The 21,240-nt window shown below is 42.5% G+C and overlaps 1 long non-coding RNA gene across 1 annotated transcript in view; it reads left to right on the top strand.

The window, feature by feature from the left end:
• Nucleotides 1-21,240, top strand: part of LOC147003320 (uncharacterized) — a 122,839-nt gene that overhangs the window by 3,316 nt on the left and 98,283 nt on the right. Inside the window, exons 2-3 of the long non-coding RNA XR_015047754.1 lie at nt 4,867-5,075; nt 14,667-14,781. This is a non-coding gene — a long non-coding RNA (uncharacterized LOC147003320). The remainder of the gene's footprint in view (nt 1-4,866; nt 5,076-14,666; nt 14,782-21,240) is intronic.

The raw sequence follows: 21,240 nt of genomic DNA, 5'->3' as shown, positions 1-21,240 counted from the left end.
TAGCATACACATCAAGACCTTGTCTGAATAAGCAGACAAGTGAAGGGTTTCAAAAATCAGAGTTACCTAGCAGAAGGGTGCCCAGAATCTCTATATTTTAAATTTTTAGTTTATGTTCATTGGTGTTTTGCCTGCAGTTATGTCAATGTGAGGTGTTAAGAAGCCCTGGAAGGGAAGTTACAGACAGATGTGAACTGCCATGTGGGTGGTGGGAGATAGAACACAGGTCCTCTGGAAGAGTAGCAGTAGCAGGTGCTCTCCCACGGTGAGTCCTTCCAGCCCCAAGAATCGATATGGTTTTTGTAAAAGATTTCTTTATAAGTACCTCTCCCTTTCTTCCCCTTCTCCCTCCCCCACTGTGTGTAATGAATTATCAATAGATGTCAGAAGAGAACTCCATTGGACCTAAAGTTATTTCTAGTCGGGAGCCACCTAGTGTGGGTGCTGGAACTTTTGGAAATGCAACAAGTGCCCTTGATTTCTGAACAATCTCCCCATCTAACCAGAATCTATTTCTTTTTTATTATATTACATTTTTCATTTATTTAGTTTTTGACTTTACATCCTGTCTGGTTCTCCCCATCTCCTTTCCAAGTCCCACCCTCATATATCCCTCCCCCGTCACCCTGTCTTCCTTTCAGCAGAGGCACAGCCCCTCCCCACCCTCTTACCCTGCCTGCCCTGGGACATCAAGCCACAGCAAGACTAAGTGTATTCTCTCCCACTAAGGCCCAGCTAGGCAGTCTAGCTAAGGGTCGGGTGGGGGCAGTCGCAGTGACAGGCAACAGAGTCAGAGACAGCCTCCACTCCAATTGCTAGGGAACCCACATGAAGACCAATCTACACAACTGCTACAAATGTGTAGGGGCCTACGTCCAGCCCCTGTGTGTTCTTTTGTTGGTTCAGTCTCTGTCAGTCCCCATGGGCCCAGGTTAGTTAACTCTGTTGGTATTTTTGCGGTGTCCATGACCCCTCTATCTTGCTCAAGCCCATTCACAACTTCTCCACAAGACTCCCTAAGCTCTGCCTGATGTTTGGCTGTGGGTTTCTACATCTGTTTTCATCCATTGATGGATGAAGTCTCTTAGGAAGCAGTTATTCTAGGTTCCTGTCCACAAGCATAGCAGACTATCATTAATAATGTCAGAGGATAGCTTTCTCCCATAGAATGGGTCTCAGGTTGAGCTAGCCAATGGTTGGCCATTCCCTCATTCTCAATCTTTATCCCTGCACATCTTGTAGGTAGTACTAATTTTGGGTTAAAGGTTTTGTGATTGTATTGGAGTCCCCCTCTCTCCACTGGAAGTCCTGCCTGTCTACGGGATGTGGCCACTTCAGTCTCCCTATACCTCACTGGTAGGAGTCTCAGCTAGAGTCAACCTCATAGACTCCCTGGAGTCTCTCTTTTCCCATGTCTCCAGATAGTCCCACAGATGTCCCTCATCAATATCTGTTCTCTCTCCTGGCCCTCTCCCTCTCCATTCCCATATCTTACCCCCATCCCTATTCCCCTGCACACTCCCATCCTACCCAATCTCCTCCCTCCATCCACATCTGAATCCTATTTTAATTCCACTTTTGAGTGAGACCCCACATCCTCCCTTGGGTCCTTTTTATATCCAAGCTTCTCTGTTTCTGTGGATTTCAGCATGATTATCTTGTACTTTGTGGCTAATATTTACTTAGAAGTGAGTACATACCATGTGTATCATTCTGTCTCTGGGTTATCTCATTAAGGATGGTAGTTCCTAGTTCTATCCATTTACCTGCAACTTTCATGATGTCTTTGTTTTTAATAGCTGAGTAGTATTTCATTGTGTAAGTGTACCACATTTTCTCTATTCATTCTTCATTTGAGGGACATCTAGGTCATTCCCAGTGTCTGGATAGTATGAGTAATGTTGCTATGAGCATAGGTGAGCAAGTCTCCATGTGATACAGTGGAGCTTATTTTGGGTATGTGCCCAGGAGTAGTATATTTGGGTCTTGAGGTTAGAACTCTTCCCAATTTTCTGAGAAAACAGCAAATTGATTTCCCAAGTGTTTGTACTAGTTTTCACTCTCACCAGCAATGTACGAGTGTTCCCCTTGTTCTACATCCTCGACAGCACGTGTTGTCACTTGAGTCAGAATGGATTTGATTTGCAGCTGATGACTAAGGACATTGAAAGTTTCTTTAAGTGCTTCTTGGCCATTAGAGATTTCTTTGTTGAGAAGCCTACAGAATGGGAAAAGATCTTTACCAACCCAATATATGAGAGAGAAATATATCTATATATCTCCTTTATATATTTCTAAAATATGTAAAGAACTCAAGAAATTAGACACTAACAAACCAAGCAAACCAATTACAAAATCAGGCAGATAAGGTAACAATGTTTTAAAGAATATTCTCAGGTGAGGTGTTTTTATGTAAGTGTGGGGTCCCCTTACATTCTCAAGTGAGGTGATTTTATGTAAGTGTGGGGTCCCCTTACTTGATAGATAGTCACAATTTATAGCATGATTATAAAAATATTAGTAAAGGAACTCAAATTTGATTAGAAAAATATGCAAATACATTAAAAGCTTTTACAAATGGGTGGGGAAATAGTTTTGTTTTGCTTACTTAAAAAAAACTTTTTGAGGACAATTACACCTTAATTTTTTTATAGCAATCAACAGTAAACTTCACATCATGAAATGCATGTATTTTTCTATGAGTGAATCTGAAAGTTCTTTGATAATTGGAAGTACAGTGACACAGTGGTGACTCCACCTATGTCTAGCAACTTATCTATGGAAAACTTGAAGTAGCATTTGGTGAGATGGCTCAGCAGGTAATAGTGCTTGCCACCCAAATCTGACCACCTGAATTTCATCACCTAGTTCCACTGTGACAGAGAAGGGCTGACTTTAGAGAGTTGAACTCAGACCTCCAGACTCATGCTGTAGCCTGTGTGTGCCAGCATTTACACACTCATGCCTACTCCAGTCAGTACAGGTATGCTTCTAGATCTAACATGTTGCTACATTTGTGCAAGTTCTCTCCCTTTGTGTGTCTCTGATACTGAACCCTTGTCATCAGACCTGGGGGCAAGCGCATTTACCCACTGTTTTAGTTAAGGTTTCTGTGCTGTGAGGAAACACATTGACCAAACTCGACATAGGGAGAAAGGGATTTTTTACTCTTAAGTATCCTGAGTCACAGTTTATGCAAGGAAGCCAATGCAGAGACTCAAAACTGGGAAGGAATCTGGAGGCAAGAGCTGATGCAGAGAACACTGCTTTTTTAGCCCACTTTCTATTCTTATTAAAGATTTATTTATATATTTTTTTATATTTTAGTACTTTTTAAAAAAAGATGGGTTCATTTTATGTATATGAGGTACACTGTCAGTCTCTTCAGACACACCAGAAGAGGGCATCAGATCCCGTTACAGATTGTTGTGAGCCACCATATGGCTGAGATCTTAGGTCAGGACCTCTGGAAGAGCAGCCAGTGCTCTTAACTACTGAGCCATCTCTCCAACTAAGTTCAGCCTGTTTTCTTATAGACCCTAGGTCCACCTGCCCAGGGACTGGACCATCTCAAATGGACTGGGCCCTCCCATATCAATCACTAATTATGAAAATGCCCTGCAGGTTTTCCTTCAGTTGGATCTTCTGGAGGCATTTACTCAAATGAGACTCCCTGCTCTCAGATGACTTCAGCTTGTTTCAAGTTGATACAAAACTAGCACGCACACCCACTGAAGCTTTTTGCTAGCCACTTAGTTTTTCTCTTGCTGCTGAGACACCATACCTGGCAGAGACAAGTGAGGAAAGGAATATTTTGGCTGGTGTCCAGAGATCTGCAGTGTATAGCGCCAGGCGGGCACCACTGAGTTGAGTTGGTGGTAGCTTGGTGTATGGCAGTGGGTGCTCATATCATGGCTGACCAGGAAAAACAGAATGGGGAGAACCATGTCTGGACTATAACCTTAAAGGCCACTCCTAATTATCAACTTCTGTCAGGGAGGACACTTCCTAAAGTGTCCATCGTATTCCCAAATAGCATCACCAGCTAGGGAACAATTGTTCAAAACAGCAGCCTCTGGGAGACATTGCAGATTCAAACCATTTGTTTCATAATTGAGTGAGGTCCATTTATCTAATAACTCCTAATGTCACTATTGACAGTGTGCGTTACTTTCAGTACCCAATTTTTACTTTTGGACAAGAACAATCCATTTCTTCGGGATTCCTAGTCAAGACTTTAAAAAAGTTCAGGATTTAAAAGAAATTATCTCCAAGCATGCAATAATAATCAGAATGCCTTGTTATCATGAGAATTATAATCTACTAAGTTTTACTCCTCTTTTATTTCACTGGTTATATGAAATATGGAAATACACACATGCATACTCGTGCCTCAGCCTGCCTAGTGACAGGCAATAGATCATCACCACCATACCCCATTCTGTTTCTTTTGAATGGTTGCATGTATGTATGTGTCTCTCTCTCTCTCTCTCTCTCTCTCTCTCTCTCTCTCTGTGTGTGTGTGTGTGTGTGTGTGTGTGTGTGTGTGTGTGTGTGAGAGAGAGAGAGAGAGAGAGAGAGAGAGAGAGAGGCCTTTTTGAGTCTTCATTCAAGAAAGCCTTGTGTGTAACAGCTTGAGAACAACAGCATGTGAGTATTTCCCATTCAAAATGTTTGGAACAAGATGTGTCTCACACTTCGGAGTTTTCTAGATGCTTTGAATATCAGCATGGATTTGCTGATTGGACAATCCTAATCTGAAACCTTAAAGATGGAAATTGGTCTGAAATATAAAGGTTTTTCAAGATATTTTAGACTCTGGGTTACTTTGTATGATGGTCTGGGTATTATGTGCTTGCTCCATAGGTTGGCTTGGAGTACTCAGAGACAGCACTGCTTGACAGAAGATACCCTGCTTTCCTAATGTCCTCAAAAGTACAAGGCTCAAGAGTATGAACTTCCTGGAGCTGCTTTGCACTTGATGCAATCCTGAGCTCAGTAGAGAGGCCTGGCAAGTGGAGCTGGAGGTCTCGGGTAGAGGAGAACATGGACTCGGTGGTGCAAGCATTCCTCAGGTTGGTTGACTATTTGTTTTGTTTGTGTGTATGCACGTGTGTGTGTTCAACATGCCATGTATGTGGAGGTCAGAAGACAACAGTAGCTAAATCATGGAAATTATGTGAGTTTAGAATACTGAACTCAGGTTGTTAGGCTTTAGAGCCAGCTACTTGACTCACTGATCCATTTTGCTGGCCCCATTCTTCGACTTAATAGTGTCTCCTGAAGCCACAAGAAAATCAAGAGACTATCACCCGACCTTAAATCCCTCCCTTTGTGTTGTTATGTTCCACAATGTTGGGGATAGATCCCAGGTTTACCACTTACTATTCAACAGTTCTACTGTAGTACTTGACCCAGCTCAACACTGGGCATTTTTCCTAGGTAAACCCTTTCCCACATTGAATAAACAGATACACTGTCAGTAGAAATTGCCGGCCTGATCACATGTACACACACATGCTGCAGAGGTGGCACCATAGTTTAATACTTGGAATTGTCAACAGTAAAGAACTTGACACATACATGTATAGCCCAACATCAGTTTTTCAATTGCAATCCTGAACCTTTCAACCTATGAAAATTACTCTTAAAGGCTATCTTCACCCTGTACTCTGTACAGTAACACTTTAGTAAATTATCTTTTCCAGGACGGGGGTTCTGTACCTCTGGATGTCCTGGAACTCATTATGTAGACCAGGCTGGCCTTGACCTCCAAGAGTTATGTCTGCCTCTACCTTTTGAGTGCTGGGATTAAAGATGTGAACCACATTCCAGGTTTTCAGTAGGTTCTTTAGGATAACTGAAGTGTCTTGCTGTGGGCTGACCTCATTGAGGAATGTTTTGGTAAAGCTTCAAACCCAATAAGCCCGTGCAATAAAACACTACTCAATTAATATGAATTCAAGCTGTACACATAGATTGGGTAGATCTATCACTATACTACTATATTACCCAGGTATGTGTTTTACAGCACAATGCCTACATGAGAGTAACAATATTAATCCCAATTTTTATGTCAATAAATTCATACCATTGAAAACCTTATTTGTGCCCAGTCGGAGGACAGTGACCTGCCCTGCAGGGAGCGCCATCTTGGCTCCGGGACTCCGCCGAACTTAGTCTACAGGTTAGAGTGAGGACCACAGAGGCAGACAGCTTCTGGGACAGGCGGGAGCCACAGAGCCGCTGAGGCAGCACCCTTTTGGGGCCGCAGACATCCGGCACCCTCCCAGTCGGAGGACAGTGACCTGCCCTGCAGGGAGCGCCATCTTGGCTCCGGGACTCCGCCAAGCTTAGTCTCTACAGGTCAGAGTGGGGACCACGGGGGCAGACGGCTTCTGGGACAGGCAGGAGCCACAGAGCCGCTGAGGCAGCACCCTTTTGGGGCCGCAGACATCCGGCACCCTCCCAGTCGGAGGACAGTGACCTGCCCTGCAGAGAGTGCCATCTTGGCTCTGGGACTCCGCCGAACTTAGTCTACAGGATAGAGTGAGGACCACAGAGGCAGACAGCTTCTGGGACAGGCGGGAGCCACAGAGCCGCTGAGGCAGCACCCTTTTGGGGCCGCAGACATCCGGCACCCTCCCAGTCGGAGGACAGTGACCTGCCCTGCAGGGAACGCCATCTTGGCTCCGGGACTCCACCGAGCTTAGTCTCTACAGGTCAGAGTGGGGACCACGGGGGCAGACGGCTTCTGGGACAGGCGGGAGCCACAGAGCTGCTGAGGCAGCACCCTTTAGGGGCCGCAGACATCCGACACCCTCCCAGTCGGAGGACAGTGACCTGCCCTGCAGGGAGCGCCATCTTGGCTCCGGGACTCCGCCGAACTTAGTCTGTACAGGTCAGAGTGAGGACCACAGAGGCAGACAGCTTCTGGGACAGGCGGGAGCCACAGAACCGCTGAGGCAGCACCCTTTTGGGGCCGCAGACATCCGACACCCTCCCAGCCGGAGAACAGTGACCTGCCCTGCAGGGAGCGCCATCTTGGCTCCGGGACTCCGCCGAACTTAGTCTGTACAGGTCTGCTGACAGAGGATACTCAGAATCCCCAGAAGAACAACCTCTGAACAGAGACAACTATAACAACTCCAGAGATTACCAGATGGCGAGAGGTAAAGGTAAGAATCTTACTAACAGAAACCAAGACCACTCACCATCATCAGGACCCAGCACTCCCACTTCGCCCAGTCCAGGGCACCCCAACACACGTGAAAAACTAGACCTGGATTTAAAAGCATATCTCATGATGATGGTAGAGGACATCAAGAAGGACTTTAAAGAACTACAGGAGAACATGGCTAAAGAGTTACAAGTCCTTAAAGAAAAACAGGAAAACACAACCAAACTGGTAGAAGTCCTTAAAGAGAAACAGGAAAACACATCCAATCAGATGATGGAAATGAACAAAACCATACTAGACCTAAAAAGGGAAGTAGACACAATAAAGAAAACCCAAAATGAGGCAACACTGGAGATAGAAACCCTAGGAAAGAAATCTGGAACCATAGATGCAAGCATCAGCAACAGAATACAAGAGATGGAAGAGAGAATCTCAGGTGCAGAAGATTCCATAGAGAACATGGGCACAACAATCAAGGAAAATGGAAAATGCAAAAAGATCCTAACTCAAAACATCCAGGAAATACAGGACACAATGAGAAGACCAAACCTACGGATAATAGGAGTGGATGAGAATGAAGATTTTCAACTCAAAGGACCAGCAAACATCTTCAACAAAATTATAGAAGAAAACTTCCCAAATCTAAAGAAAGAGATGCCCATGAACATACAAGAAGCCTACAGAACTCCAAATAGGCTGGACCAGAAAAGAAATACCTCCCGACACATAATAATCAGAACAACAAATGCACTAAATAAAGATAGAATACTAAAAGCAGTAAGAGAAAAAGGCCAAGTAACATATAAAGGCAAGCCTATCAGAATTACACCAGATTTTTCACCAGAGACTATGAAAGCTAGAAGATCCTGGACAGATGTTATACAGACACTAAAAGAACACAAATTCCAGCCCAAGCTACTATACCCAGCCAAACTCTCAATTAACATAGATGGAGAAACCAAAGTATTCCACGACAAAGCCAAATTCACACATTATCTCTCCACGAATCCAGCCCTTCAAAGGATAATAACAGAAAAAAACCAATACAAGGACAGGAACCACGCCCTAGAAACAACAAGAAGGTAATCCCTCAACAAACCTAAAAGAAGACAGCCACAAGAACAGAATGCCAACTTTAACAACAAAAATAACAGGAAACAACAATTACTTTTCCTTAATATCTCTTAATATCAATGGACTCAACTCCCCGATAAAAAGACATAGACTAACAAACTGGCTACACAAACAAGACCCAACATTTTGCTGCTTACAAGAAACTCATCTCAGAGAAAAAGATAGACACTACCTCAGAATGAAAGGCTGGAAAACAATTTTCCAAGCAAATGGTCTGAAGAAAGAAGCTGGAGTAGCCATTCTAATATCAGATAAGATTGACTTCCAACCCAAAGTCATCAAAAAAGACAGGGAGGGGCACTTCATACTCATCAAAGGTAAAATCCTCCAAGAGGAACTATCAATCCTGAATATCTATGCTCCAAATACAAAGGCAGCCTCATTCATTAAAGAAACTTTAGTAAATCTCAAAGCACACATTGCACCTCATACAATAATAGTGGGAGACTTCAACACACCACTTTCACCAATGGACAGATCATGGAAACAGAAACTAAACAGGGACACAGTGAAAATAACAGAAGTTATGGATCAAATGGATCTGGCAGATATCTACAGAACATTTTACCCTAAAACAAAAGGATACACCTTCTTCTCAGCACCTCATGGTACCTTCTCCAAAATTGACCACGTAATTGGGCACAAAACAGGACTCAACAGATACAAAAACATTGAAATTGTCCCATGCATCCTATCAGATCACCATGGACTAAGGCTGATCTTCAATAACAAAATAAATAATAGAAAGCCAACCTTCACGTGGAAACTGAACAACACTCTTCTCAATGATACCTTGGTCAAGGAAGGAATAAAGAAAGAAATTAAGGACTTTTTAGAGTTCAATGAAAATGAAGCCACAACATACCCAAACTTATGGGACGCAATGAAAGCATTTCTAAGAGGAAAACTCATAGCTCTGAGTGCCTCCAAAAGGAAACTAGAAAGAGCACACATTAGCAGCTTGACAACACACCTAAAAGCACTAGAACAAAAGGAAGCAAATTCACCCAAGAGGAGTAGACGGCAGGAAATAATCAAACTCAGGGGTGAAATCAACCAAGTGGAAACAAGAAAAACTATTCAAAGAATCAACCAATCAAGGAGCTGGTTCTTTGAGAAAATCAACAAGATAGATAAACCCTAGCCAGACTCACTAGAGGGCACAGGGAAAGCATCCTAATTAACAAAATCAGAAATGAAAAAGGAGACATAACAACAGATCCTGAAGACATCCAAAACACCATCAGATCCTTCTACCAAAGGCTATACTCAACAAAACTGGAGAACCTGGATGAAATGGAGAAGTTCCTAGACAGATACCAGGTACCAAAGTTGAATCAAGATCAGGTTAATGATCTAAACAGCCCTATATCCCCCAAAGAAATAGAAGCAGTCATTAATAGTCTCCCAACTAAAAAAAGCCCAGGACCAGATGGGTTTAGTGCAGAGTTCTATCAGACCTTCAAAGAAGATCTAATCCCAGTTCTTCACAAACTATTCCACAAAATAGAAACAGAAGGTACTCTACCCAACTCATTCTATGAAGCCACAATTACTCTGATACCTAAACCACAAAAAGACCCAACAAAGATAGAAAACTTCAGACCAATATCCCTTATGAATATTGATGCAAAAATCCTCAATAAAGTTCTTGCTAACCGAATCCAAGAACACATCAAAACAATCATCCATCCTGACCAAGTAGGTTTCATCCCAGGGATGCAGGGATGGTTCAATATATGGAAATCCATCAACGTAATCCAGTATATAAACAAACTCAAAGACAAAAACCACATGGTCATCTCGTTAGATGCGGAAAAAGCATTTGACAAGATCCAACACCCATTCATGATAAAAGTCTTGGAAAGATCAGGAATTCAAGGCCCATACCTAAACATGATAAAAGCAATCTACAGCAAACCAGTAGCCAACATCAAAGTAAATGGTGAGAAGCTTGAAGCAATCCCTCTAAAATCAGGGACTAGACAAGGCTGTCCACTTTCTCCATACCTATTCAACATTGTACTTGAAGTCCTAGCCAGAGCAATTCGACAACAAAAGGAGATCAAAGGGATACAAATTGGAAAAGATGAAGTCAAAATATCACTTTTTGCAGATGATATGATAGTATATATAAGTGACCCTAAAAATTCCACCAGAGAACTCCTAAGCCTGATAAACAGCTTCGGTGAAGTAGCTGGATATAAAATTAACTCAAACAAATCAATGGCCTTTCTCTACACAAAGAATAAACAGGCTGAGAAAGAAATTAGGGAAACAACACCCTTCTCAATAGTCACAAATAATATAAAATATCTTGGCGTGACTCTAACTAAGGAAGTGAAAGATCTGTATAATAAAAACTTCAAGTCTCTGAAGAAAGAAATTATAGAAGATCTCAGAAGATGGAAAGATCTCCCATGCTCATGGATTGGCAGGATCAACATTGTAAAAATGGCTATCTTGCCAAAAGCAATCTACAGATTCAATGCAATCCCCATCAAAATTCCAAATGAATTCTTCAACGAATTAGAAAGTGCAATCTGCAAATTCATCTGGAATAACAAAAAACCTAGGATAGCAAAAACTCTTCTCAAGGATAAAAGAACCTCTGGTGGAGTCACCATGCCGGACCTAAAGCTCTACTACAGAGCAATTGTGATAAAAACTGCATGGTACTGGTATAGTGACAGACAAGTAGACCAATGGAATAGAATTGAAGACCCAGAAATGAACCCACACACCTACGGTCACTTGATCTTCGACAAGGGAGCTAAAAACATCCAGTGGAAGAAAGACAGCATTTTCAACAAATGGTGCTGGCACAACTGGTTGTTAACATGTAGAAGAATGCGAATCGATCCATTCCTATCTCCTTGTACTAAGGTCAAGTCTAAGTGGATCAAGGAACTTCACATAAAACCAGAGACACTGAAACTTATAGAGGAGAAAGTGGGGAAAAGCCTTGAAGATATGGGCACAGGGGAAAAATTCCTGAATAGAACAGTAATGGCTTGTGCTGTAAGATCGAGAATTGACAAGTGGGACCTCATGAAACTACAAAGCTTCTGCAAGGCTAAAGACACCATCAATAAGACAAAAAAACCACCAACAGATTGGGAAAGGATCTTCACCTATCCTAAATCAGATAAGAGACTAATATCCAATATATATAAAGAACTCAAGAAGGTGGACTCCAGAAAGTCAAATAACCCCATTAAAAAATGGGGCTCAGAACTGAACAAAGAATTCTCGCCTGAGGAATACAGAATGGCAGAGAAACACCTGAAAAAATGTTCAACATCCTTAATCATCAGGGAAATGCAAATCAAAACAACCCTGAGATTCCACCTCACACCAGTCAGAATGGCTAAGATCAAAAATTCAGGTGACAGCATTTGCTGGCGAGGATGTGGAGAAAGAGGAACACTCCTCCATTGTTGGTGGGATTGCAAGCTTGTACAACCACTCTGGAAATCAGTCTGGCGGTTCCTCAGAAAATTGGACATAGTATTACCGGAGGATCCAGCAATACCTCTCCTGGGCATATATCCAGAAGATGTCCCAACCGGTAAAAAGGACACATGTTCCACTATGTTCATAGCAGCCCTATTTATAATAGCCAGAAGCTGGAAAGAACCCAGATGTCCCTCAACAGAGGAATGGATACAGAAATTATGGTACATTTACACAATGGAGTACTACTCAGCTATTAAAAAGAATGAATTTATGAAATTCCTAGCCAAATGGATGGACCTGGAGGGCATCATCTTGAGTGAAGTAACACAATCACAAAAGAACTCACACAATATGTATTCACTGATAAGTGGATATTAGCCCAAAACTTAGGATACCCAAGATTTAAGATACAATTTGCTAAACGCATGAAACTGAAGAAGAATGAAGACCAAAGTGTGGACACTGTGCACCTTCTCAGAATTGGGAACAAAACACCCAGGGAAGGAGTTACAGAGACAAAGTTCGTAGCGGTGATGAAAGGATGGACCATTTAGAGACTGCCGTATCCAGGGATCCATCCCATAATCAACTTCTAAACGCTGACACCATTGCATACACTAGCAAGATTTTGCTGAAAGGACCCAAATATAGCTGTCTCTTGTGAGACGATGCTGGGGCCTAGCAAACACAGGAGTGGATGTTCACAGTCATCTATTGGATGTATCACAGGGCTCCCAATGGAGAAGCTAGAGTAAGTACCCAAGGAGCTAAAGGGATCTGCAACCCTATTGTTGGAACAACATGATGTACTAACTAGAACCCCGGAGCTCTTGTCTCTAGCTGCATATGTATCGAAAGATGGCCTAGTCAGCCATCAATGGAAAGAGAGGCCCATTGGACTTGCAAACTTTATATGCCCCAATATAGGGGAATGCCAGGGCCAAAAGAATGGGAATGGGTGGATAGGGAAGTGGGGGGGGGCGCTATGGGGGACTTTTGGGATAGCATTGGAAACGTAATTGAGGAAAATATGTAATAAAAATATTAAAAAAAAAAAAAAGAACCAGGGGAATGCCAGGACCAAGAAGTGGGAGTGGGTGGGTAGGGGAGTGGGAGGGGGGTCTGGGGGACTTTGGGGATAGCATTTGAAATGTAAATGAAGAAAATACCTAATTAAAAAAATAAATTGGAAAAAAAAAAGAAAACCTTATTTGTGTCAAATAAATTCTATACCAAAGGAAAGAGATTATAAACTTCAACTTTCTATCAATTATAAAGATTTCTACCAATGTAAGATATAAGTATGTTATGATTTAAGAGTAAATTTGATAACCTATCCCTATTTGTCTATTTCTCTAACCTCTATGAAATTACTCTATTCCCCTTTTCTCTTCTATACACTTCCCATTTACATGAAAAGGAAGGATAGAGAAGAGGAAAGGAAAGGTAGAAATCGCTGATGTTAAGCTCTCTAGTTCCCTCCCTGTCCAAATCTACATTTATAAAGTACCACTTAAAAGGACAACATATCTATAATTCATAAAATAAGCAGAACCATGCACCACAACATGAGGAACTGGGACTTCAATCTTCTTCTGTCTGCTTCCAGCTGAATTGGGAAGAAGAATCTTTTTCTGGGGGCTCAAAGGGAAATAGGAAAGTTGGCTTTGTCAAAGGAGAGCTGGCATCATTTGTCTTCCAGTTGCTCTGTGCTGAGAAAGTTCATTGCTTAGCTGGCATCCTGACTATGGCAGTCTGAAAGGCTGGATAGGCAAGCTAGCTGCTTTAGAAAAGTTCTGGAAGCAAGTCTTTAAAAGAAGCAGCTTCGATGTAGTTGAGGTAGAATCAAACACTAAATTGGAATGGAAGGTCCCAGAATCTCAGCATCCCAGAGAGTGAATCTTTGCAGGGCTGTCTTTCTCTTCTTTCATCCTGCAGTATACAAAACTTACAAGCAACATATAGTTCTGTAAAGACATTCACATGGAGTGTGCAGGGTGCACAGATTGGTTAATGATGATCAATAAAGATGACTGCCTTTCTTCAGGTTAGTTTGATCACATAATATAAACTGCAATATAACTTTGTATATATGCTATCTTAAAGGATGGTATGTAATAACAAGTCATGAGAAATTTGTACCCAATAAGCATTAATGTCTGTGTATAGACATTTTAGTCTTAGCCAGTCCCAGATCTGTCTCCGTATACAGAGACATAAATATCACCACATATATTGTTGTGATTTTGTTGATTGTTGTTTGTCTTAGTCTCCCTTTTCTTCTCCATCACTGAGTTTTTCAGGAAGTCTCTTTTTGTCATGTCTGATTTTTATTAACTTGGAAGGAACTCATAGCTTTTCTTTTCCTGTGGAAAATAGGAATAACCCACCCCCTAGTGTAACAATTTTCCATTTTCCATTCTGATATCATAATATCCTTAATTTAAACAGGCTGGTTTAGTTCGGTGGTTTTTTTTTTTTTTTTTTCCCCACAATACAATGTCAGCAGCTGTGATTTTGTTCATTAGCATTTAAAAATTTTAAGGTTAATAAAGCACTATGTAATCTATCTTTGTGGTTTTTTTTGTCCCCTTTTGCCTGTTGTTGCTCTACATTCCCTAGTCAGACATTGGCATAGTAAATCAAGAGAATATATATTGCATTACTGGTAAATGACAAGATAGCTATTTCCTTTAAATTTGTCCATGTCAAATCATTCAAAATATCATCCCATAAAAGTTATTTATTGTGTTTCTCGTCTTTAAGTATCAAAAAAGTTATATTTCTCTCTTTATTATCAATGTATTACCTGATCTGGAGCCCATTGTACCATTGTCTCCCTCTGCTGTTCAACTAGGAACACTGCAGATCTCTCTGATTCTTTTATTCACAGGGAGGGGCTGACTGAGGCTGGCAGCCTGTGCTTGTGTGTTGATCTCAGGAAGCCTGCAGTTCAAACAAGCAGTCGGGAGATCCAGTCTGGCTGTCCATTTCCTGTGTAGACTCTGGTAGGTGGATGGGTAGGGGAATCGAACACAGAAAGACTCTCCTGGGCATAGATGCCCCAATCAGTTCACTGTGTCTGCCCAAAAACTACCTCCCAGGCAGTTGTGCTCAAGGGTCTCCTGTCCCTCCCTGTGATTCTTACACAGCAGTGCTTAAGTCCAGTTCCAGACTGGGGTGCTGCCCCTGGCCCTAGTTCTCTTCCTGGGGGTTAGGGGGTTAGGGGAAGGATCCTCTCTGCAGTTTTCTGTAGGCCCCTCAGACAGACCCAGTCAGCTTTCAATCCACACACTGCTGCAGCCTAGATCATTGCTCTAGCTGTTTATTCAGGGGTGGGGTTGGGGGGCAGTGAGCTTTTATCTCAGGTTAGTTGAGTTCTAATCAATATGATGGGCACCAATTTGTTGCAGTAAAGCACCAAGTCCAATAAGCCCATGCAATGAAAACACAACTCAATTAATATGAATATAAGCTGTGCACCTAGATCGGGCAGATTTACCACTGCACTGTTCCCCAGCTATGAGATCCCTTATAACTTGACACTTCTCTAGACCACCTGCTTCTGCTCCATTTCCCTTCCATCTTCTCTTCTTCAGTTTTCCTCTCCCTGTCTCTCACTCCTCCTCTCTCTCCCTCTCTCTCTCTAAAACTTTTTGTTACACCTTTCCCTTCCACTGCCCAATCCCCGGCTTTAGCCTTTATTTTACAAGGTAAAATGGGGAGAAGGTTCACATGAAGTCACTTCTCTTCTGAGGCAGCCCCTCTTGGGGACACAGAATTAGCATTAAAATACAAACAGCACCAGGACAATCCACAACAGAGTCTATCTATCTATCTGTCTATCTATCTATCTATCTATCTATCTATCTATCTATCTATCTATCTATCTATCTATCTACCTACCTACCTACCTATAATAGGTTCACAGCAATTTGAGCTTGTTTGGATTGGGAGGCATTCTAGACCCTGGAGGGGTTTCCAAGGCCCTCTCTGTAGGCTGCATGGGCACTCACTCAGTTCACACTTGCACTCTCCTTTCTGAGAAATCCAGTCTTAGAGAAGTAGCTACTGACTGTGGGTCTCAGATTTCCCTGTGCAGCTTCCATGCTGGTTTATAATTCTGGGAAGTGAGAGAGAAGTGAAAGCAAAACGTAGAGTTTGGCTGTGCTGATGGTGTCCTCAGCCCTTGTTGGAAGGAAGAGACCAAACTTCCATTCAAGCCACCATGCACCTGGGGCTACTTACGCCTAGTTCTGTGAAGAAGAGAGTCACTCAACAGAGCTGCTTACAACAGTGTAAAAGGCATGTGCTTTCTGAGAGGTGGAAATACTTTTAGCTTCTCCTGCCTCATCTGGCCTTTAATGTGCAACATGCAGCTTAAAAATTTAAAAACAGTATAGAGGATTATGTGCAAAAGAAATGTAGAAGGAAAATATGCAGAACCAAAAAATTGCAGGTGAGACCAGGAGAGAATAGACCCATCAGACAAAGGAAACTGCATGTGAGGCCAGGAGACGGCAGAGCTATGGATGTCCTTACGTGTGTGAACACCTGCTAGGCAACTGTTCTGCAACTGAGATCAAACCGGACATTCTTTTTTTTTTTTTTTTTTTTTTTTTTTGAGACAGGGTTTCTCTCTGTAGCCCTGGCTCTCCTGGAACTCACTCTGTAGACCAGACACCTGAACTGGAAGAAAGAACCATAAGATACTATGACAAATACATAAAGTAGATTAGAAGAAAAGATGGATTGAATAAATGAACAACTGATACACAAAAATGCTAAAGACTGCTCATTGTTCATGATGGTGGCTGAGTGTGTAAAGTTAACACAGTAATAATTAGCAAGCATAAATCCACCTCAGAATCACAGACACACTACAGCTTACACGTGCTAGGCAACTGTTCTGCAACTGTGTTCTATCTGTACCTTCTTTTTTTTTTTTTTCCCCCTTTGGTTTTTCAAGACAGGGTTTCCCTGTGTAGCACTGGCTGTCCTGGAACTCATTCTAAACCAGGCTGGCCTGGAACTCAGAAATCCACCCGCCTCTGCCTCCAAGTGCTGGGATTAAAGGTGTATGCCACCACACCCAGATCGTACCTTTCTTTTTTATGTGTGTGTGTTTTATTTTGAGCCCAGGGCCCCTTGCCTAGGATAGCTTTGAAGCTATGATCTCCCTGGCTTAGCTTCTCTAGTGAGACAACAGGTTTGCACCATCAGGCCTAGCAACAATTCTACATGCTCTGAGATCTCTCCCTGGAGAGCTTGGACATGGAAGTGGTCAGCTTGGAAAAATCCTAGCAATCAATACTGCAGGAGTCTTCTGCAGTTAGGTGTCCACTAGATGTCAGTGAGCTTCAGGAATGAAATAGAGCTGGGTCTTCCAGAGTCAGGGAGTGATTTCCCTCTCTGCCTGGTAAAAATCAGGTTTCCGCAGTATGTCTGAGAATCCCAGCTTGTCTTTGTGAGTAGGAACCCGGAGCAGTCAGGATCAGTTATTTCTCTGTAAGCAATGAAGCCGGATTGGGATTTACCACCTCAACAGAGCCAGGTAGCTTCAAGGAGACAGAAGTTAAGAGAAGAGAGAAAGGAGGAGAAGAGGCATGGTTACAGATGATACTCATGAACTGGTGGCTGCTCAAGGGGGTGGAAGGGCAGGAGTTTACCCCTCCTAGAGGACAGGATGGCAGGTATATTTCCAACAGGGGACTGCTCCTATGAATGTAAGGGGATTGGCTTGTCACTCTGTCTTTGTCTTCTGTTTATTTTTCTTATTTTTGAAGGGAACCTTCCCCCCTTTTCTATAATAGAATTTTCTGCCCAGTGACTTTGTTGTTGCCATGAAGAGACATTCATATCTGCAGCATCTTTGCATTGAACAGTATGTGTGTTTACCATTGAGTACTATATATGAGTTCATGAATTTAAACAGCAAGTGTCATTATCCCATAACAGGCAGACAGATCAGACAGAGGGAGCTGAAGTCATTTAGGGACATTGATACCAAACTGAGATGATTTATTTATTTTGGCACTTAATGCCTGTATAATGACATTTCTTGGTGCCATCTAGGCTGTGATTGCAGTCTTCCCTCCTCATCATCATGGGAGACAAGTTCATGTAAGAGGGGATTAAGGCAGGAGGGATGTCTGAGCCCCTCAGTGCTGATGCAGGGGGCTGTGTTCATGCAATGACTGAGCAGCTGGCCCAAGCAAAGGTAGCTTCCTAAGTGGTGTACTTCGAGGGACCAACATACAATGCTAGATTCCATGTGTTTATCAGTGTGTTGACAAGTAAGCTATGGTTTCAGGGAATTGTGGGATTCAAGATTCCAACAGCACGGAGGAGATTCCTTCCATCAGGAGAATTACCAGGCTTTCTTCAGGGCTGTATTCTGAAAAGCAAATGTATCTGGAGAGGGTAATAAATAAACCCTGCCCTATCACAAGGCAAATCTGTAGTCTGTGTCAGTGAAAGAGTCTGAATGTGAAGGGGAATAAGGGAGTTGGTAAAGATGCAAATTGGTCGACAACTAGAATAACTCCATATGCTGCTCCCACTTCTTCTCTCTTAACTGTAGATGAGTTAGCAACCCTCTGACTAGGTCAGTACATGTGGGCTTGACTTAGCTCAGCTGGATCTAACTAGGGACAAGTTGTTTATTTCCTTTCATTTTGGCAATGGTGCCAGTGGACTGGACTCTGCCCACCAAGGGTATCCTTAAAGGGATGCAGAAGTCAGTGAGTATGGGGCGGGGGGTGGGGGACACAGTGTGGGGAGCTCACCCCTGCTTATCACCTTCCTGAAATGGCCTCTTTCACTTGCCAGGCTGAGGCAGGCCTGCTGAGTTCTGTCTGCTCTTGGCTGAGTTCTCTGTTCTAAGCACTATACTTTTCAGACTGTTTCCCTCACTTCCCTGGAGATGCACACGCTCTCTTCTGGAGTCACATAGTACACACGAATTTCTCACTGTTCTTTCAAGGTGATCCACTGTTATTGCTGAATGTCAAGCAGAGAACCAGCCTCAAGGGGAAGGAGTGCTGCACAAAAATTCGTTCTGATGGTCAGAGAGGCTGTTCTCTTTAGATAAATGATGAGTACCACTGAGTAGAAAATGTTATGCTTTGTTGACTATATTCCTGATTTCAGTGCGTGATATTTTTTAGTATATGAGCTCTGCGCTGGGCACTATTAGGAAGGGATGAAGCTGTGTGATGGATCACAGTGTGAAATCTAAGGCAGACACATCATTAACAGGTGTCCAGGAGATTTTCCTTTTACCTAACTAGTTAACAGATACTGAAGTGGGCACTCATCCGTGGTAGTTCGTTCCTAAAAACTGATGTTTAAATATTGCTCCCCTGCTGAGGAACAGCCTCAGTCATTTTGGGGGTATCAAGTTGGATCAGTGTGACATCATATTTTCAGGCAACGATGCAGGTGCATGTTGACAGGGGACTCATTGTTCTGAAGCTGTGCTTGGAGACAGCTTTCAGGTTTTCTCTCTGAGTTCACCTCAGTCTTTTATTGATGACACACTTCCTTGTTATAAAATAATACAAAATCAAAAGGCTTTTTAAATACTTTTCACCAAAACTCCCTATATAAATATGTCACCAGAAAGCACAGTGCATACATAAATTCACAGTTCAGTGTTTGCAAAAGCAAGTTGTACATTAACTTTAACTCTCAGAAAAGCCTGCAAATCATAGGTCATCTAGGCATAAACTTGCCATTACAGCACTGGCATGGAAAGAGGTCAGAGAAATATTCATATTTTTAGCATGTCTAAATTTGCTAAATCTCTCCTGCCAGTTTGTTAAGCTCATCCAAAGATCTATTTGTACAGTGCTTTTCAAACTCTTTTCCATGTGCAATGTTAATTCCTCTGGCAGCTTCCCCCAGGGCTTCCTCACAAGACTGAATTCAATCTCTTAGAATTTGTACCCTAATTTCCTTAGGCAGGGAATGCCAGGGGTTCAAATCAGTGTGTTCTGGTCTTTCCAGGAAGGTCAGTTCCCTAATACAACAGTTCCTGTGCAGGGTCTAAACCCTTTTATCCATCTACCCTACATATATCTTCCCATTTTCCCCAATATTTCTGTATCAAACTTTCTGTTATTAGAGATCACTCCTTGTCGGAGTTCCACCATTACTCACTAATTCAGGAGACCCAGCTATTCCTTCTTCTATCTTGTGCTTTGCAATTTCTGTGGATATCCCTGTCCTTAGTGACAAGGCCCAATGTTCATTTTCTTTCATATTCGATGTTCAATTTTCTAAATTACTAAAGCTTCAGATTTCTTTCCTTTTTTAAAATATTTTTTATTATGTATTTTCCTCAATTACATTTCCAATGCTATCCCAAAAGTCCCCCCCCACCATCCCTGCCACTTCCCTACACACCCATTCCCATTTTTTGGCCCTGGCGTTCCCCTGTACTAGGGCATATAAAGTTTGCATGTCCAATGGGCCTCTCTTTCCAGTGATGGCCAACTAGTCCATCTTTTGATACATATGCAGCTAGAGTCAAGAGCTCCGGGGTTAGTTCATAATGTTGCACCTACAGGGTTGCAGATCTCTTTATCTCCTTGGATACTTTCTCTAGCTCCTCCATTGTGGGCCCTGTGATCCATTCAATAGCTGACTGTGAGCATCCACTTATGTGTTTGCTAGGCCCCGGCCTAGTCTCACAAGAGACAGCTATATCAGGGTCCTTTCAACAAATGCTTGCTAGTGTATGCAATGGTGTCATCATTTGGAGGCTAATTATGGGATGGATCCCTGGATATGGCAGTCTCTAGATGGTCCATCCTTTTGTCTCAGCTCCAAACTTTGCCTCTGTAACTCCTTCCATGGGTGATTGTTTCCAATTCTAAGAAGGGGCAAAGTGTCCACACTTTGGTCTTCGTTCTTCTTCAGTTTCATGTGCTTTGCAAATTGTATCTTATATCTTGCTATACTAAGTTTCTGGGCTAATATCCACTTATCAGTGAGTACATATCATTTGAGTTCTTTTGTGATTGTGTTACCTCACTCAGGATGATGCCCTATAGGTCCATCCATTAGCCTAGGAATTTCATAAATTCATTCCTTTTAATAGCTGAGTAGTACTCCATTGTGTAAATGTACCACATTTTCCTTATCCATTCCTCTGTGGAGGGGCATCTGGGTTCTTTCCAGCTTCTGGCTATTATAAATAAAGCTGCTATGAACATAGTGGAGCATGTGTCCTTCTTACCGGTTAGAACATCTGCTGGATATAGGCCCAGGACAGGTATTGCTGGATCCTCCAGTAGTACTATGTCCAATTTTCTGAGGAACTGCCAGACTGACTTCCAGAGTGGTTGTACAAGCTTGCAATCCCACCAAAAATGGAGGAGTGTTCCTCTTTCTCCACATCCTCACCAGCATCTGCTGTCACCTGAATTTTTAATCTTAGCCATTCTGACTGGTGTGAGATG

The sequence above is a fragment of the Mus caroli genome, unplaced genomic scaffold (genome assembly GCF_978045245.1).
Source record: "Mus caroli unplaced genomic scaffold, Mus_caroli_1 scaffold_8, whole genome shotgun sequence".
In the NCBI taxonomy this organism is placed as follows: domain Eukaryota; kingdom Metazoa; phylum Chordata; class Mammalia; order Rodentia; family Muridae; genus Mus; species Mus caroli.
Note: the sequence above shows the minus strand (reverse complement) of the source record. Positions and strands in the feature narration are given on the sequence as shown.